General features: G+C 37.9%; 1 non-coding gene across 1 annotated transcript; it reads right to left on the reverse strand.

Moving 5' to 3' along the window:
- Positions 1–11,047: 11,047 nt before the first annotated feature.
- Positions 11,048–11,153, reverse strand: LOC132287490 (small nucleolar RNA R71). The gene has a single exon (XR_009473041.1). It is a non-coding gene; the product is annotated as a small nucleolar RNA R71 (small nucleolar RNA).
- Between the last annotated feature and the right edge of the window lie 4,104 nt (positions 11,154–15,257).

A 15,257-nucleotide genomic window follows, 5' to 3' on the forward strand; every position in this document is an offset into this window, starting at 1 on the left:
ACAGCAGCAAGTGAATGTTGCATTATCTAGACCAGCTTATAATCCATATTCTTCTACATATAATCCTGGCTGCAGAGATCATCCTAATCTATCATGGTATAATCAAAATCAAGGAATCACTGTTCCTCAAACTCAAGGGCAGTATCAAAATTCATCCAATCCAATGCCGCAAAATAATTCTTTCAACCAATCTAGTATTTACTGTCCACCTCAGTTTAGGAATAAACCCACTCAAGCTCCAAATCTTCCACCTTTTCCTAGAAATTCTGCTTTTGAGGAACAAGTACTCAATGCTCTTGTTGAGATTAAAGCCAATACCCAACTTCTTAATACTCATTCTCAAGCCATAGCAAAGCTAGAGGCACAAGTTGGGAAAATAGTGAGTATTCTATCTCGAAGAGAGGATGGAAAGTTGCCTAGTCAGCCAATAGCCAACCCGAAAGGGCAGACTTACATGATTGAGGAAACCAATTCCTCATGTATTCATCATCAGCAAGTTCAGGCTATCACTACATTGACGAGTGGTAAAGTGGTTGATAACCAAGTTGAAAAAGGACAGGAGGAAAAAGACAGGCTTAGGATTCCCATTGTTCCTATCATTCATAATCTACATCCGAAGGATGTTTCCTCAAATTCTATTCCACAATCCACAAGAGGAGTTGAAGATGGAGTCACTTCTTCATCTACTCCTACCCCTGAGACAGCTTATGAACTAAAATTGCCTTATCCTGAACATCTCAAGGAACCCTCCCACTTTGGTAAACAGGGGGAGAAAATTCAAGATATGGTGGAGGTCTTTAAACAGGTTAAAATCAATCTTCCTATTCTTGATGCTATAAAGCAAATTCTAGTCTACTCCAAATTTTTAAAGGACTTGTGTACTCTTAAGAGAAAATTCAGAAACCAAGTTCCTAAGAAAGTTTGTCTCACCGAGCAGGTTAATGTTATTCTTAAATATAACACTCCTCTTAAGGTTAAAGATCCTGGTGCTCCTACAATTTCTTGCATCATTAGAAATAATGTGATAGAGCGAGCACTTCTTGATCTTGGAGCAAGTGTAAATCTTATTCCCAACTCGGTATATGAGAAGCTAGGTTTGGGAGAGTTAAAACCTATATCGGTTATTCTACAGCTTGCTGACCGTTCTGTCAGATAAATACGAGGTATTATTGAAGATGTACTCATAAAAGTGGATAAGTTTTATTTTCCGGTCAACTTTCTAGTTCTTGATACAGAACCGGTCCACGATTCCAAAAAGTATATTCTAGTCATCCTTGGGCGACCTTTTCTAGCCACAGCAAATGCTTGCATTAACTGTAGGACTGGAGCCATGGATTTATCTTATAGGAATATGAAAGTCAAGTTAAACATCTTCAATGTTATTCATCATCCCCACGATGACAGTGAATGCTTCTTCCTTGATGTTGTTGATGAGTTGGTTGAGGAATCACTCCAAACTATTTTATCCAAGGATCCTTTAGAAGCTTATCTAAATCATATTAATTATAAATATTTTAATATTGATTCTTCAACAGCTAAAGTGAATTCCTTGCTGAATTCCACTCATATCACAGATTTTCCTCCATGGAAATCTAGGTTAAAGCCTCTTCCACCACTATCTAGTACTCCGCCTATTCCTTCTTTAGAGTCTCCACCTAAGCTTGAGCTTAAGCCATTACCGGAAAAGCTCAAGTATGCTTTCTTGGGTTTAAATGACACCCTCCTGGTGATCATTGCTTCCAATCTTACAAGTTCCCAAGAAAGTAGTCTTTTAAAACTTTTTAAGCAAAATAAAGAGGTTATTGGGTGAAGTGTGGCTAATTTGAAAGGAATTAGTCCCACAATTTTCATGCATCAGATTCATTTGGAGGAGGATTCTCGAACATCTCGGAAACTCCAACGAAGATTGAATCCTAATATGAAGGAGGTAGTTTTAAAAGAAGTTGTGAAGTTGCTAGCTGCGGGAATAATCTACCCCATCTCAGATAGCAAGTGGGTGAGTCCTACTCAGATAGTACCCAAAAAGACAGGTATTACAGTAGTTGAGAATTCCAAGGGAGAATTAGTTCCACACTGCACCACTACTGGATGACGTATGTGTATTGATTACCGAAAACTCAACTCCGCCACTAGAAAAAAATCATTTTCCACTTCCATTCATTGATCAAATTCTAGAGTGATTGCCTAGTAAGAGTTATTATTGTTTTTTAGACGGATATTCGGCAATAATCGGGTGGCCATTGATCCTAGAGATCAAGAGAAAACTACTTTCACTTGTCCATTTGGTACGTTTGTATATAGACGGATGCCTTTCGGATTATATAATGCGCCAGCAACATTCCAGAGGTGTATGATGTCTATGTTTTCAGACATGGTTAAAAAGTTTATCGAAGTCTTTATGGATGACTTCTCTGTTTTCGAATCCACATTCGAAAACTGCCTCCAAAATCTTTTCCTAGTGCTTCAGCGTTGTAAGGAAACCAATCTTATTCTTAGTTGGGAGAAGAGCCATTTTATGGTTCAAGAGGGTATTGTTTTAGGTCATATCATTTCAGAGAGAGGTATTGAAGTTGATAGACCTAAAGTAGATTTGATCTCTAAATTGCCTCATCTTACCTCTATAAGGGGAGTGCGATCATTTCTTGGGCACGCCGGGTTCTATCGACGTTTCATTAAGGAATTTAGCAAAATTTCTCATCCTTTGTGTAATCTACTTGCAAATGATATTCCTTTTGTCTTTGATGAGTCATGCTTAGAAGCTTTCCAAAAGCTTCGCTCTCTTCTTTCTTTAACTCCTATAATGAATCCTTTGGACCGGGCTCTTCCATTTGAGATTATGTGTGACGCATTTGATTATGTTATGGGTGCGGTCTTGGGACAATGAGTAGATAAACTTCCTCATGTTATTTACTATGCGAGCAAAACTCTTTCAGAAGCACAATTGAATTATACCACAACTGAAAAAGAGGTGCTTATAGTTGTCTTTGCTTTGGACAAATTCAGATCATATCTATTGGGATCCAACGTTGTAGTCTATTCTGATCATTCTACTTTGAAACATCTTCTGTCTAAAAAGGAAACCAAACCCATTTGATTCTATGGAACTTCTTGGTTCAAGAGTTTGATTATGAAATTCGGGATAAGAAAGGGTCAGAGAATGTGGTAGTTGACCATCTTTCTAAAATTCTGATTGAGGAAAACTCAACTTCACTTCCAGTTTGTGATTCCTTTCTGGATGAACAACTGTTTGAGGTTTCTTATAAGGATTTGCCTTGGTTTGCTGATATTGTGAATTACCTCGTAATAGGCAAAATTTCTTTGTCTTGGTCAAAGCAGGAAAAAGATCGATTTTTCTCCTAAATTAGGATATACTATTAGAAAGATCCCCAGTTATTCAAATAATGTGCTGATCAAATCATTCGTAGATGTGTTCCTGAGAGTGAGTTTCATAGTATTCTGACCTTCTATCACAGTTCGACATGTGGAGGTCATTTCAGTGCAAAAAAAATTGCAGCTAAAATTCTTCAATGTGGTTTCCTTTGGCCTTTGCTATTTCGGGATGCATACTTATTTTGTAGGTTATGCCTTAGATGTTAGTAGTTAGGATCAATTTCTAGAAGGAATATGATGCCCTTGACTCCAATCTTAATTATTGTGGTTTTTGATGTTTGGGGTATTGATTTCATGGGTCCTTTCATTCAGTCTAATAAAAATGAATACACTCTTGTGGCTGTTAACTATATGTCTAAATGGGTTGAAGCAGTAGCTATTAAAACCACCGATCATGCAATGGTGATTGAGTTTATTCAAATCCCAAAACAAGTGGCTCAGTTGAGCTATCCAATCGTTAAATTAAGAGAATTCTTGAGAAAAAGGTTAAGCCAGATCGTAAAGATTGGTCTTTTAGACTGAATGATGCTTTGTGGGCTTACCGAACAACATATAAGACTCCAATTGGTATGTCATCCAACCGTCTTGTCTGCGGTAAAGGGTGTCATCTTCTTGTAGAGTTAGAACACCGAGCTTTCTGGGCCATAAAAAAACTCAACTTTGATATGATATCTACTGGTTCTAACAGGAAGCTTCAACTAACTGAGCTTGAAGAAATACGTAATGATGCGTATGAGAGTGCTAAGGCTTATAAATCTAAGACTAAGGCATTTCATGACAAGCATATCTTGCGTAAGACTTTTGAGCCTGGCAAAAAGGTTTGGTTGTTTAATACACGACTGAAACTTTTTCTTGAAAAGTTACAGTCACGTTGGAAACGTCCATACATAGTTATTTCTATTACACCTTACAGTGCGATAGAGATATAAGATTGCAAGACTGGACAACTCTCTAAGGTCAATGGATAGAGACTTAAACCATAGAACTTCATGATCCTATTTACTTGGACTAGAGAGGTCAGGTTTTTATTGAGCTATCGATGTTAAACTTAGCACGCTATAGAGCTATCGATGTTAAACTTAGTATTTGTATGTTGTACTGTAGTTTATTTTGATTTTAATTTTGTTATTTTAGTTTTGATTTAATTATTTTCTTTTCTAGATTTTAGGTTTATTTTAGTCTTCATTTAGGTTTGGATTAGTCTAGGTTTGACTAAAATAGAAAAAGAAAATAGAATTGAAAAATTGAGAAAAATCTAAAAATTTGTCTTAATGCTCGAACCTGAAAGTTGAGGCTCGAGCATCAGATACTGCAGGCTCAAGCATTAGTACCTCAAGCTCAAGCCTTCCATCATTGTTACCTTTAGGGTTTTTTAGCGCCCATACTCGAGCCATAAACTTGAGGCTCCAGCTTTTAACTTGAGGCTTAAGCCTTCGTACTTTAAAATAAAAGGAAACCCTCGAGCCATAGATGAAACCCTCGTGCCTTTGCCTTTGCCTTTTTTTGCCTCCATACACTCTCCAATCTCTCTAATCTCTCATATTGAACATCTACATCATTCTAAGCTTCTATTCCACATCAAAAAGGTATGAATCTATTCATCCCTCTCGATTTTTATATAGATGTATATATATGTATATATTGTCTATATCTACACTGATTTCATCTCCAAGTGATGCCCAAATCTCTTAAAAACCTTCCTTTTAAACTTATATAATCCTGTCTAATATTGAATATATCATCCAACCTTGCAGAAATTCCAAATCTCAAAAGGATTTGAAGAACACGGGTTGGGTAACTTGAAGAAGGGAGGTGCAAATATAGGAAGTTTGGGGGTTGTTGTGTGACTGTAGAGGAGTGTTGGGGTGGCTTTGGAGGTATTTGGGATCGATTTTGGAGGAGTTGAGAGCATTTTGCTTCGGTTGAAAACCAGGAAGCCCGAGCCTTCAGATTAGGGCTCAAGCCTTTGCTTGCAGTAAGCTCGAGCATCAGGATACCAAGCTCGAGCCTTATCCAATATTAAGCTCGAGCCTTAGAGCACAGAGTTGGGAGTTTTGCTGGGATAGTGCTCTTGGATTATAGAGATGCCAAGACAGCCGAGGCAGTTATTTGTACGCCGGCGATGGCATTAGACGATTGCTGGTGGTATAACAAAATCTGTCATGAGACGAATTTTGTTTTAAAGGATTTTTAGCACCACCGCAATACGTTTTGGGCAGTGGAGGCCCTACAGGCTCACCAGCTATCAGGATTCTTGAGGCATCCAGCCTAGATTGCTTATCCCAGGCTGGTACGAGCATCCTACTGCTCCTTGCAGTTTTATGTAGGAGATGAGGAGGAGGATAAGGAGGATCACTTTACGGCCACTGTCGAGCGTGTACAGCTGACAGTGAGCTGTGATACTATCGTTCAGGCTATGGGTTACCACCACAGGTGCCCAGACACTCTACATGGGAGATTTCTTCAGATTCCCCCAGGCACGACCCGGGAGGCAATGGTCCATGCTATGGGCCAGGGGAAATATGCCACTACCTGGGAGACAATCCGGAAGTTACAACTTCCGAGACGTTTCTGGTTCTTGGATAAGGTCCTTATGGCCAACGTTCGCCCTATCGGACATAAGATAGGGTGATGCACTGAGATGGTGGATGCAGTTTACGCTTTCCACGCCGACTACTGGGTATCTATTCCCCAGTTGGTTTTTGTGAAGCTCCACCGGCTCTATGAGGAGATGGGTGAGGCCCGACGCCCTCCTAACCACCATATTCACTTTCCCAAGCTAATCACATGCCTGATGGAAATAGTGGGGGTTCTCATACCCCCGAATGAGGCTACTGATACCGTCTTCACCCAGTACCATTTCACGCAGTGGAACAATATCTTTGGGCATATGCCCAAGACGAGGAAGCTAGAGTGGGGTGTTGACGATGAGATCCGAGAGGATCGACGGCGCATGGACGCTAAGGTAAGGGGTGTGCCATATGTGATGCACTTTCCACCTTATCCACCCCCGTCTACTATTCTATCTACTGACCCTACTGATGCAGTGCTGGCAGCAGGGGACAATGATGAGGAGTTCGATGATGATGAGGCTACAGAGGAGGAGATGGATCTCTCTGATAGCCAACCCTCACTGAGGAGGAAACCCACTCCTGCAGCCCAGCCTGAGAGTTCTTCTCAGGATGAGATTAGAGCTTTATAGGCCAGGGTGGCCGAGCTGCAGAATGGTCAGACGGTGCTGAGGCAGATGCTCACTACACAGTAGAGCATATTGGAGGAGTTACTGCGCCGCACTCTGTCCGTTTTATCTACTTCTACAGATACTCCTCCACCTTTTATAGAGTAGCATTTTACGGATTTTTTATATTTTTGTTGACTAGGGCAGTCTTTTTGATGTATTTATTTCCATATGATGTATACCTGCCCTAAGTCTTTCATTCAAAAGCATTGTACTAATTTCTGATATATAAACATGTTTTTTGCTTATATTCTCCTTGTGTTGATATTTCTCTACGCTTACTCCATATACTTGATACTCTGATGTGTGTTGGAGTTTATTGATTTTGCCAGATACTGCAGATTAAGTTTGGGGGTGATTTGCTTAACAGCACCATTGGGTGGTTTTGAGAGGAACCATTATGTTGAATGAGACGATGCTGGAAACTCATTTTTACCCGTTTGTGCATTATTTTGTCATATCTTTGCTGGTCTGCTTGTATGGTAATATCTTTGTAACTCTTTTTAGTTCTTACACATTGAGGATAATGTGCACACTAAGTTTGGGGGTAAGGTTGGGAAATTTTCAATTTTTAGCTTAATCTATTTACATAAGGACATATTTTGATGGTTGATGATATAAGCATGAGTTGGAGTTTGTTGATGGTTATGTAACCTGTTTGCAGTCTGATGTTGGTTAAAAATGGTTTGTATGCTAAAATATTATGAAAGGGATTCCTTGAAAATTTTTGAAATCAATTGGTAGCTTGTGGTCCACTTTGTTGATCTCTAAGATGCTACACTTTACACAAATTCACACTTACATGAATTCTGTGGGGTAGAAATTAGAAGTCTTGTTTTGTTTCGAGTTAGATTAAGATGAGCAGGTGGATTTGATAATTTTGATGACCAAGGCATAGAAAAAAAATAAATAAAACAAAATAAGAGAGAAAAAAATAAAAGAAAAGAAGTAGAAAAGGATTAAGTTCAGGTTTGTACTTAGATTGCTTGAGTGATTACGTTCTTAAGGGTGTATTCTGACGCCTAATGCCCTAAGACCATTTGGTCTGGGAGTCATTGGCTAAAGCTTGTTACATAAAGGGTTTAGGTTGCCTAGATTCTAAGTCCTAAAAGGTGTTTCAACACTTAATGCCCTAAGACCATCTGGTCTAGGAGTCATTGGCTGAAAGTTCATTACATGGGTGATTTAGAAAGCTTAATAAACCTGAATATTACACAGTATCCTTTTTTAAAAAAATGCATACCTTGAAAAAAAATATACAATAAATGCCTTGGGAATCAGACTCTGAAAAGTTTGTCTGTGAATTGAGGAATAACAAGGAATAAATACAAGTATGGACAGTAAGCCACACATTGAATTATAGGATCACTTTCAAAGTATATTAGAGGTTAAGATTGTTGAATAAATGATTAAACTAATATGTGGGGACCATGATTGCTTAATTGAAATTGGAAGTTGAGAGTTTTTCTGATTACATTATTGGTATAGTTGTTGTATTTGACTAATTAATGGAATGCAAGGATGATATGATTTGAAAACAGACTTGAATGAGCTTACTGTAAATTAAGGCACTGATTTGAGAAGTTTGTGGGTATCTTCACAAGAAACCCTTACGAGATTATAACTCGTCCACTAAGAGTAACCTAGGGGTTTAAAGGCTTGTTGCATAAGCTAAATGCAACCATGATTCCCACGAAAGCGGCCTTTTAGTTCTGTATTGCTAAGGGACTAGCAATATGTAAGTTTGGGGGTGTGATGAGCGTAGAATATATGCATATTCGAACCCCTAAATATATGCATGTTAAGGCCTAAAGTGATACTTCTATCCTTAGTTAGACTAATTTATGTTTAATATGTGTTTACAGGTACTTTCCCAAAGAAATGGTTAAAACCAGGACTTTATGATGATATCAAAGCTTACAGAGTCGTTGCCGGTCATTTAGAGCAAGCCGAGAGCCTAAATTGTGAAGTTTAAAGAAATTCAAGCCCCAAAGCTGAAGCCCAAGTGTTGAGGCTCGAGCATTACAATAAAGAAAAGAAGAAAAGTCAACAAGGCATTAAAGCTCGAGCCTTGTACCTTGGTGCTCGAGCCCCAACTTAGGGTGCTCTAGCCTTACCAAATGGTGCTCGAGCCTTAACCCTCATGCTCGAGCATGAGGCATCAGAAGTTGAAGAGTTGATTTGAATTGAAAGGCTATGCTCCCAGGTCTCGTGCCTTACCTTCAGGATCGAGCACCATTACTTAAGGCTCGAGCCTGGAGTTCCAAATGCTCGAGCCTAGTACCTAGTGCTCGAGCCCATAAATCTTGGAACGAGCAATGTTAAAAGATTTCAATCCTAAAAATATTCTAAGTGTTGAAGAAAAAGATGCTTCATAAAATAGTTAAAGAAAATTGGCTAAGTGTCAAAGTGAAGATCAAGCACCAATTCTTGAAGCTAGAGCATCAATCCAGAGAAGCTCGAGCCTTGTTTCTAAAGCTCGAGCCTTTGTTTTTAAAGCTTGAGCCTTCCATGACATGTCAGATTTAAAGTACGGAATTGCTCTCTTTATCAGTCGTTTCTCATCCCAGATGGGCCAGAAGACCTAAAAGCCCACCAGATCCATATTTTCATCTATAAAAGAAGGCGTAATCCTTGATAGAAGAGGTCTAAAATTTCAAGTTCTTTTTACGATGTTATTCAGAAGATTGGTAGCGTGGTGGCTTTTAGGGTTCCTGCAACCTTGAAAGTGAAGAACCTGAGAAAAGAAGTGTCGTCTGTGACGATGGAGATAACTCCAACACAGATGACATCCGACATCGTCATGAGTAGCTAATTCCTCTCTTAGGGCACTGATGTAACCCAATCTAGTATTACGGTTTGATTGTTTTAACTCTGTGATTTTATTTTAATATATAATGCTTTATTGGTTATATGACTATGAGCAATTGAGACAACTCAATTGGTTTTCATGCTTTAGTAGATTATAAACTGTTATTCCCTTGTCTTAGATATAATGGTTTATTGTCTATTCTCAGCCTATCTTGTTGTGCGGTATCTGGCGGAGCCCTACCGGACATAAGAATAGAGGTCATATAATGGTACTCTAATGGTTTTTTTTTTTTTTTTTTTTTTTTTTTTTTTTTTTTTGTAAAAAAATGTTTTCATAGTCTATGCTTAGGAAAGGGGGATTGTTTACAAAGTAGGTATAGTAGTTAGAGTAGGTAGGTGGATAGTCCTCGCTAACCGCAGATGGGTTATAGTTAACTGAATTTTGTAAAACATCTTTCTTTAAAATCCGAATTGAATTAATGTTATTGAGTTCAACTCATTTGAAAACATAATTGGTTAAATTCCCATAGTTGATTCGACCATAGTATGATGATTGTGGTGAAGTCAAAGCCCTAAGATTTTCTCTCTCTGATTACTTAGTTTAATATTGCAGTTTAATTTTAGATTGTTTTTAATCGTGACAACCAACAAACTTTCCAACCAAGTTACCTGTAAACCATAAAACAAAATTAAAGACTAAAATAAATCTCATCTCCCTGTGGGTTTGACATCTCTTTTTATAGCACTATTCTACATGGAATCGTCCTATTGCGAGTGGTAAAATTAGACACGATCAATTTTTGGCATCGTTGCCGAGGAGATTAGTTTTTAATTTAGTTTTTAATTAGTTTATTTTGGTTTACCAGTCTTTGGACTTTCATATATCTCACCTTAATTCTTTTTCTTTTCAGGTATAAAAAAGTAGCAGTGGGGACAATGACGCATAAGGGATAACAAGCTTCGGTTTATTAAACCTTTTGTGAGTTTTTAGTGTTTTTTTGTTACTTAGAATATTTTATTGTTACTGTTTTTAGGATTAGCGGAACCAGTGCATGTTAACTCGCCAAACTAGGTCAAAACCTTTTGTGCATGATCCTGAAATAGAGAGAACTTTGAGTCAGTTAAGAAAACCTAAAAACTATTTGAATAATATAGATAGTTCCTCTGATAACATGGCAGAACAACGTAATGCACCGGGTAATAATGGTAATGGTATTGGAGAATGTAATCCACCTGTTCCTCTACCACAACCACAATTGAAGGACCATTTCATTCCTACCACATATACTTCCCCTTCGTGCTTTGTTTTTTCGGATGCTGATGCAACCCATTTTGAGATCAAGCCTGGTATGATCCAAATGCTTCCTACCTTCCATGGGTATGCAATAGAGGATCCTTATAAGCACTTGGATGTGTTTTTGGAATTGTGTTCAACTACCAAGTTCACCACTCTTACCAATGATTCATTCAGAATGCGTCTTTTCCAATTCTCTTTTAAAGACAAAGCAAGAAATTGGTTGCAGTCCCTTCCAATAAATTTCATATTTACATGGGACATGTTACAATAGGAGTTCTTGAAAAAATACTATACTGTGGGTAAAACCACATAAATGAGAAGAGAAATCATGGCATTTTCCCAAATCAAGGGAGAACAGCTCCATGATGCATGGGAGAGATATAATGATCTTCTAAGAAAGTGTCCACACCATCATATTACTCAATGGCACTTAATACAGATTTTCTATGATAGTCTTATAGATTCTTATAGAAACATGGTAGATACATCCAGTAATGGAGCTTTTTTGTGTAAGTGTCTGGCTGAAACTTGGGAACTGTTTGAGACCCTAAGTGAAAACTCCGTGCAACATGCTTCTTCCTCTAGGTCTAGGTCTTCACCTGGAATGCATAAGGTTGAAAAACTTTAGTGAGTTAGCCACTCAAATAGAAGCCTTGAAATGTTGGTTCGATCAAATCTTATCATCTGGCTTCACTCCTATTGTTAATCCACAAACTCCCTTGCCAAAGGAAGTTTGTTTAATCTATGTTAATCCCAATCATTTTGTTGATACTTGCCCTATACTGGGACAATCATCTGAGATCCCACAGGAGCAAGTGAATGCTGCATTCTCTAGACCAGTTTATAATCTATATTCTTCTACATATAATCCTAGCTGGAGAGATCATCCTAATCTATCATAGTGTAATCAAAATCTAGGAACCACTGTTCCTCAATCTCAGGGGCAGTATCAAAATTCATCCAATCTTATGCCGCAAAATAATTCTTTTAACCAATCTGTTATTTATTGTCCACCTCAGTTTAGGAATCAACCCACTCAAGCTCCAAATCTTCCACCTCCTCCTAGAAATTCAGCTTTTGAGGAATAAGTACTCAACGCTCTTATTGAGATGAAAGCCAATACCCAACTTCTTAATACTTATTCTCAAGCCATAGCAAAGCTAGAGGCACAAGTTGGGCAAATAATGAGTACTCTATCTCGAAGAGAGGATGGAAAGCTGCCTAGTCAGCCAATAGCCAACAGACTTACATGATTGATGAAACCAATTCCTTAGGTATTCATCATAAGCAAGTTCAGGCTATCACTACATTGAGGAGTGGTAAAGTGGTTGATAACCAAGTTAAAAAAGGATAGGAGGAAAAAGAAAGGCTTAGGATTCCCATTGTTCCTATCATTCATAATCCACATCCCAATGATGTTTCCTCAAATTCTATTCCACAATCCACAAGAGGAATTGAAGATGGAGTCACTTTTTCATCTACACCTACCCCTGAGACAGCTTATGAGCTAAAAGCTCCTTATCCTGAATGTCTCAAGGACCCTCCCACTTTGGTAAACAAGGGGAGAAAATTCAAGATATGATGCAGGCCTTTAAACAGGTCAAAATCAATCTTCCTCTGTTTGATGCTATAAAGCAAATTCCAGCCTACTCCAAATTTCTAAAGGACTTGTGTACTTTTAAGAGAAAATCCAGAAACCCAATTCCTAAGAAAATTTATCTCACCAAGAAGGTTAGTGTTATTCTTAAGTATAACACTCCTCTTAAGGTTAAAGATCCTGGTGCTCCTACAATTTCTTACATCATTGGAAACAATGTGATAAAGCGACCACTTCTTGATCTTAGAGCAAGTGTAAATCTTATTCCCTACTCGGTATAGAAGAAGCTAGGTTTGGGAGAGTTAAAACCTACGTCAATTGCTCTACAACTTGCTGACCGTTTTGTCAGACAACCACGAGGTATTGTTGAAGATGTACTCATAAAAGTGGATAAGTTCTATTTTCCGGTCAACTTTTTAGTTCTTGATACAGAACCGGTTCACGATTCCAAAAAGTATATTCCAGTCATCCTTAGGTGACCTTTTCTAGCCACATCAAATACTTGCATTAACTGTAGGACTGGAGCCATGGATTTATCTTTTGGGAATATGAAAGTCAAGTTAAACATCTACAATGCAATTCATCATCCCCATGAAAATAGTGAATGCTTCTTCCTTAATGTTATGGATGAGTTGGTTGAGGAATCACTCCAAACTATTTTATGCAAGGATCCTTTAGAAGCTTGTCTGAATCACTTTAATTATGAAGATTTCAATATTGAGTCTTCTGTAGCTGAAGTGAATTCCTTGCTGAATTCCACTCCTATCACAGATTTTCCTCCATGGAAATCTAGGTTAGAGCCTCTTCCATCACTTTCTAGTACTCCTCCTATTCCTTCTTTAGAGTCTCCACCTAAGCTTGAGCTTAAGCCATTACCGAAAAAGCTCAAGTATGCTTTCTTGGGTTTAAATAACACCCTCCTGGTGATTATTGCTTTCAATCTTACAAGTTCCCAAGAAAGTAGTCTCTTAAAAGTTCTTGAGCAAAATAAAAAGGCTATTGGGTGGAGTGTGGCTGATTTAAAAGGAATTAGTCCCATAATTTGCATGCATCAGATTCATTTGGAGGAGGATTCTCGAACATCTTGGGAACTCCAACAAAGATTGAATCCTAATATGAAGGAGGTAGTTTTGAAAAAAGTTATGAAGTTGTTAGATGCGGGAATAATCTACCCCATCTCAGATAGCAAGTGGGTGAGTCCTACTTAGGTAGTACCCAAAAAGATAGGTATTACAGCAGTTGAGAATTCTGAGGGATAATTAGTTCTACAGCGCACCACCACTGGATGGTGTGTGTATATTGATTATCGAAAAATCAACTCCTCCACTAGAAAAGATCATTTTTCACTTCCATTCATTGATTAAATTCTAGAGCGATTGGCTGGCCAGAGTTATTATTGCTTTTTAGACGGATATTCGGCTATAATCAGGTGGCCATTGATCCTAGGGATCAAAAGAAAACTACTTTCACTTGTCCATTTGATACGTTTGCATATGGACGGATGCCTTTCGGATTATGTAATGCACCAGCAACATTCCAAATGTGTATAATGTCTATCTTTTTGAACATGGTTAAAAAGTTTCTTGAAGTCTTTATGGATGACTTCTCCGTTTTCGGATCCACATTCAAAAACTGCCTCCAAAATCTTTCACTAGTGCTTCAGCGTTGTAGGGAAACCAATCTTATTCTTAGTTGGGAGAAGAGCCATTTTATGGTTCAAGAGGGTATTGTTTTAGGTCATATCATTTCAGAGAGAGGTATTAAAGTTGATAGAGCTAAAGTAGATTTGATCTCTAAATTGCCTCCTCCTACCTCTGTAAGGGGAGTACGATCATTTCTTGGGCACGCCGGGTTCTATTGACGTTTCATTAAGGATTTTAGTAAAATTTCTCGTCCTTTGTGTAATCTACTTGCAAAGGACATTCCTTTTGTCTTTAATGAGTCATGCTTAAAAGCTTTCCAAAAGCTTCACTCTCTTCTTTTTTCAGCTCCTATAATGAATCCTCAGGACTGAGCTCTTCCATTTGAGATTATGTGTGACGCATCTGATTATGTTATAGATGTAGACTTGGAACAATGAGTAGATAAACTTCCTCATGTTATTTACTATACGAGCAAAACTCTTTCAGAAGCACAATTAAATTATACCAGAACTAAAAAAGAGTTGTTTGCAGTTGTCTTTACTTTGGACAAATTTAGATTATATCTATTGGAATCCAAAGTTGTAATCTATTCTAATCATTCTGTTTTGAAACATCTTCTTTTCAAAAAGGAAACCAAACCCAGTTTGATTCGATGGATCCTCTTGCATCAAGAGTTTGATTATGAAATCCGGGATAAGAAAGGGTTAGAAAATGTGGTAACTGACCATCTTTTTAGAATTCTGATTAAGGAAAACTCAACTTCACTTCCAGTTTGTGATTCCTTTCCGGATGAACAACTATTTGAGGTTTCTCATAAGGATTTTCCTTGGTTTGCTAATATTGTGAATTACCTCGCAATAAGCAAAATTCCTTTGTCATGGTTAAAGCAGAAAAAAGATCGATTATTCTTCCAAATTAGGATGTACTATTGGGAAGATCCCTAGCTAGTCAAATAATGTGCTGATCAAATCATTCATAAATGTGTTCCTGAGAGTGAGTTTCATAGTATTCTGACATTCTATCACAGTTTGCCATGTGGAGGTCATTTCAGTGCAAAGAAAACTGCAGCTAAAATTCTTTAATGTGGTTTCTTTTGGCCTTCGCTCTTTCGGGATACATACTTATTTTGTAGGTCATACCTTAGATGTCAGCAGCTAGGATCAATTTCTATAAGGAATATGATGCCTTTGACTCCAATCTTAATTATTGAGCTTTTTAATGTTTAGGGTATTGATTTCATGGGTCCATTTGTTCAGTCCAATAAAAATGAATACATTCTTG

The sequence above is a fragment of the Cornus florida genome, unplaced genomic scaffold (genome assembly GCF_030987335.1).
Source record: "Cornus florida cultivar Cherokee Brave unplaced genomic scaffold, ASM3098733v1 CherokeeBrave_3.0.0_Hap2_Chr11, whole genome shotgun sequence".
Lineage (NCBI taxonomy): Eukaryota > Viridiplantae > Streptophyta > Magnoliopsida > Cornales > Cornaceae > Cornus > Cornus florida.